Here is a 5,911-nt window from a genome sequence, read left to right as displayed (position 1 = left end):
TGGATTCCGCAATGGAGCTGCTATTTTTAGATACTTTTAATCACCCTAGCGCTGAGCAGAGTTCTCATATAGATGTGGTTCGTTTTCCATGTGTGGTTTATATCAATGAAGTCCGAGTCATACCCCCAGGAGTAAGAGCCCTTAGCAGCCTGCCTGACAGTAGAGCATATGGGTCAGGAATCTGAGAGTGTCTTAACTGGCTCAGATTCTCAAACATGATATGATAGTGAAGATATAGGCTGGAGCTATATCTCAGAAGATTATGTTGGGGCTAGAGGATTTATCTTGGAAGCTTACTCACATCCTGTTGGAATAGGCTTCCCTTTCTAGGAGGTCCTTTCATGGGGTTGTTTAGGTCACAACATAGCTACCTCCAGAGTGAATCATCTGAGAATGAAAGAGCAAGCCCAAGTTGGAAGCCATAGCCAGTGTGGTTTATAACATAATATTGGAAGTGTTTTAAGAAAATACTTCCACTTTTACCATGTTGTATTGGCCACACATGGAATCCTGGTGTGGCGCTGCAGGTTAAAGCACTGAACCGCGAGGTCGGCAGTTCAAGCTCACCACCCACTTCTTGGGAACCCTATACAGGGTTGCTATGAGTTGGAACCAACTTGACGGCACTTAACAACAACAATTAAGGAGCTCTGGTAGCGTAGTGGTTACGAATCAGGCTGAGAACCACAAGGTCAGCAGTTCGAAACTACTAGTTGTTCTGCGGAAGAAAGATGAGGCTTTCTGCTCCCGTAAAGATTTACTGCCTCGGAAACCCTGCACAGGGTCGCAATGAGTTGGAACCGACTCCACGGCACACAACAATTGGTCATATATGCTGAAGAAGATAAAACACTATAGCTTTCAGTATGGATTGCACCTCAATATAAAGACAACAGAAATCCTTACAACTGGACCAATAAATGATGTCATCATAAACGGAGCAAAGATTGAAGTTGCCAAGAAGACCAGTTAATACCACTATTAATCAAATTTGCACATCAACTCCTGAAGCCAGTGATGATGAAATTGAATTCTACGACTCCACAGCACATAACAACAACAACCAACTTCTTCCATCTGAAATTGACCAAGCATGCAATCAAGATGCATTGAGCCCATGGATAAGGACATAGCCATAGAGAACTAGAGCTGAGAGTGAAGCATCCAACTGATATGAAGTGAGGGAAGACTCACAAGAACACCCAAACTTGCAAATAGTATCCATTTGACCTAGCCTTGATGGCTTGATAATCAGAACTCAACTAGAGGAAGATATTTAAAATATATATATATTTTTATTTTAATTAATTAATTTATTTTTATAAAGGAAACAAGGGTAAATTGCTACAATTTGATGAACTTGACCTATACTCATGGAGATAGTAATTCTAAATACCAACAGAGAGGGAAGGAATCTCCACATCAAGTATCAATGTTATCCCCTCTGTACGTAGGGTAGATAGGGACAGGCAACTTAGATATTGGCTTCGTAAAATGAGGGGGTGATAAAGGCACGAAGTGACTGGCTTACAGGGTTTCAAGAGGGAGTTTAGTTTAAGAGTGTGTGGGGGAAGAAAGAGTCCCCAATGAATAGTTTTCATCTTGTCTAGATGGGTCTGGTTAAAAGAGATAGGGATAAGATTCTTATGATTCAATAGTGAGTAATAGTTATCATGACTAATTGCAGCTGTCACAATTGTAAAGGTAGAAGTTTTGTATCCAAATCGGAGGAGCAGTTAATTTTACAGTCCAGAGACAAAGGACACTAGGATCATCAAGGAAGAAGAGCACAAGAGGAATGTGAGACCTTATCCAGAGAAGCAGCTTTGACACCAGAGATGGAGGCAGAGATGGGGACATGGAGAGAAGGAGCAGCAGAGGACTCTAGATTCATGGGAAGAACGGGACTAAGAGCTGGCAGCCAGGAGACAGACTTGGAGAATTTGCTCTTTGGTGGTGTAAATTTATTATATATGCCTGAGTGTTTAAAAAAACAAAAACAAAAAAAAAAACAAAAGGGAGCTAAAGTGTATTGAGAGAAATACTATTATCTGAAGGTAAGTGGAGGGGATTATAACCATTGTAATGAAACAAGATATATGATTTGTTGAATGTAAAACTGATGATCTGCCCTGTAAACTTTCACTCAATTCACCATCAAGACTTAAAAAAAAAAAAAAGCAGGGGAAGATACAGAGAGGAAGAATGTGGAGAAATAATAATAATAAAACAATGAAAGAAAGAAAGAAAAAAAGAATTCTGTGTTGATTTACACCACGTCAGAATGGTAGTTTTACATCTTGAGGGATTCTAATTGTGGTCCTTTTAAATGTTATTCCAATTTTGGGAACCAAACAAAATCTGAAAGGCAAGATCAGAGTTGGAAAGTGAATGAGGTAAGGTTTCCCAACAAAATTATTGTAGGGTATCCATTCCTACCTTCAAAAAATTAGTAAGAACCTTGCTGTAATGGGGGAAAAAAACCCTTCATAAACGTATCCTGGCCTATTTCTCACCAATGTAGTTTTCAATTATCTTACAACTTCTTCCTAATAAGTCCCTGTGATCATCTTGCATCCTTCAGGGAAATATATAAAGATTATCTCTTTTGAATATAAAAAATCAGTCACCATAAACTTCTGAGCTGACATCTCTGCCTTGAATTGACTAGGCCCAGCAGATCCCCTTGGAAGTCACAGTTGTGATTGGACAGTTTTTGTTTTGTTATTCACTGTCCAACTTTCATATGTGTATGAGGTTATTGAAAATATCATGGCTTGGATCAGGTGCACCTTAGTCCTCAGACCAGGTTCGCCTTATTGCTTATTCTATAGTGTCACTCCAGACATCCTATTATTATGTCAAATTATTATAAATGTTTCTAAATGCTTATCCCCAGTGTTACACAATGCAGGTGAGTAGCATTTTGTGGATTGGCACCAATACATGATTCACAATTTTACTGACATTGATTTAGAGGATTTCAACTAACCTCTAGTGCAGAGATAAACTCAGTTATAGGGATCCTAATCAATGTAATAACAACTGCAATAAATGAGAAGTGTTTTTACTCCTCAAAACATTTGCATACTTCCATTCATCCTCACTACAGATTGTTTGGCAGGTAGATGAAAACTCATTACCAACAAAAAGCCAACATATATATTCAATATGAAAATCCGTTTACTTAAATGCACACATTTTAGCCTACAATTTCCTCGTACCACACTACAATGTAGTACAGGAAGGACATATTGCATTAGGTAAACTATGTATTGCATTAGGCAAATCTGCTACATAAGACCTCTTTAAAGTGTTGAAGTGCAAAAATTTCAGTTTGAGGACTAAGGTGCACCTGATCCAAGCCATAGTATTTTTAATAACCTCATACACATGTGAAAGTTGGACAGTGAATAAGGAAGACCATAGAAAAATTGATGCATTTGAGTTATGGTGTTGGAGGAGAATATTGAAAGTACCATGGGCTGCTAAAAGAACAAGCCAATTAATATTGGAAGAAGTACAGCCAGAATGCTCCTTGGAAGCCAGGATGGCCAGACTTCATCTCTCATACTTTGGACATATTTTCAGGAGGCATCAATCCCTGGAGAAGGATATCATGTATAAAGTAGAAGGTCATAGAAAAAGAGGAAGATCCCCCAACGAGATGGATTGGCACAGTGGCAGCAGCAATGGACTCAAATGTAACAATGATTATGAGGTTGGCACAGGACTGGGCAGTGTTTTGTTCTGTTGTGTATAGGATTGCTATGAATTGGTACTGACTTGATGGCACCTAACAGCAAAACTACAAAAATCAGAATAGAACACTCTTGTGCTGACTTCTTTATTCAAGAAGTGTGTTTTTGTGTGCTCACTAGATGCTTAGTCTCTGTAGAAAATCTAGGAGGTGAATAAAATGATACTTACATTCTAATAGAGTAGATAAAGAATGCAATAATTAAGTCTAGTGCAAGGTCCAATTAGACAGAAGTATTACATTAATACCACATCAAGTGGTATGCAAGTAGAGATGAAGTAGAGGTTAATTATGGTAGTTTCTGGATTGAGTTTTGATGTAGATAGATTTTGAAACTGCTGAAATGGATTTTTTGATGCAGAGACAGAGTAACATGAGCAAAATAACCAAAGTATAAACAAGTATGAAGCACAGAGAAGCAACAGAAATAAACAAGCAAGCAAGGACAGTTTGAAAACCAGTTCATCCTTGCTGAACTTCGGGTTTGTGAGGATGACTTCTTGAAAACAGTGTTAGAAAGATAGATGTGAATGAATTACATTATAGAAGGAACTGAACACTGAGACATCTGATCCCATTTCTGTCCTACAAGCATGACTGAATTGCTGATTGTAGCCTCTTGGGTCTCAACAGTTAGTCACTGAGACTTAACACTTAATTACAGTCCCCAGAAAGCAATCTAGACTCTACCAAACAAATCAAAACAAGACAAACTCACTTCCACTTAGTAGATTCTGAATCTAAAAAGGTTTCTGAGGTGGTAATCTTTACAGGAGAGAAAGCAACATTTTCTCCCACAAGCAATGGGTGTGTTTGAACTGCCAAATTTGTGGTTTGCTGTTTAATGCATATGCTACAATGACACCAGGGCTCCAATTAAACCCTTCAAAGGAGACCAAAAATAAACATTATAGAAGATTTTATGGAGAAACAAAAAAAAAATTCATTATACAATGTACAATTTAATAAAATATTTATGAAACATGTGTATCCATCCCCAACACTTACCAAGTTCCTTGCAGACTACCTCAACAGTTCATCTCTCTCTTTTTCCTTCTTTCTCACAAAACAATTTACAAACTCTCTCCCTACATAAACTTGTATGTCTCTACTCCCTGGTCCCCTTCAGTAAACAATGGACAGTGATTGCAATCATCTTCCTAAGAATCTAGATGGGAAATGTATTTTCTCATTAGGTCACAAATTCTTTTTTTAACTACTTTTTTTTAACAATGTGTGATACAACTTCCTTGAGATTTTAAATTGTATTTAGGTAAAGACTTCAATAGGAAGAAGGGCCTGGAAATCTACTTCTGTAAATCAGCCTATGGAAACCTTATAGATTACATAATCTGATCCTCAATTGCTCTTTGAGGGAGGTATAAGACCAGGCAACATTTCCTTTTATTGTACAGAGGCCACTATGAATCAGGGGCCAACTGTATGGCAGCTAACAATACCAACAACAAAGGCCATCCTTGTAATATCAGTCAGATAACAATACACTGACCTTGGGGTCAGGGAATAGATTTAAAAATGGGTAAAACTCCAACGTTTATTTTGAATTTAAAAGTCCTTTGATTCCCAGAAATATCTACATTTACTGATGTACTAATGATGGTAAAAATGAGTCAACAAGAGATTTGTTTCCAGAAAAAAACAAAATGGGGATTTGATTTGTGTATGTGTATGTGTGTGTGAAAATTCCTTGTAATAATATGTGGAACAAACAGGAACCAGAAACATGACTTCCATATTTTCCAATCTAAAGGCATTCTTTAATGCTCATTGTAGTTGTGGTTAAGTGCTGTCAAGTTGGTTCTAACCCATAGCAACCCTGTATAGTGGTTTTGAGGAGTAGCTGGTGAGTTGGAACCATCAACCTTGCAATTCAAACCAACTTTGCAGTCCAGTGCATTAACTCACAATGCCACTTTGCCAATCCATCTCATTGGGGGTCTTCCTCTTTTTCTCTGACCCTCCACCTTACCTAATATGATATCCTTCACCAGTTACTGGTCCCTCCTGACAATATGTCCGCAGTATGAAAGTTTGGCCATCCTGGCCTCCACGGAGCACTCTGGCTGCACTTCTTCCAAAATGGATCTATTCGTTCTTTTGGCAGCCCATGGCACTTGCAATATTCTCCTC

Source organism: Chrysochloris asiatica, unplaced genomic scaffold (genome assembly GCF_000296735.1).
Source record: "Chrysochloris asiatica unplaced genomic scaffold, ChrAsi1.0 scaffold00059, whole genome shotgun sequence".
In the NCBI taxonomy this organism is placed as follows: domain Eukaryota; kingdom Metazoa; phylum Chordata; class Mammalia; order Afrosoricida; family Chrysochloridae; genus Chrysochloris; species Chrysochloris asiatica.
Note: the sequence above shows the minus strand (reverse complement) of the source record.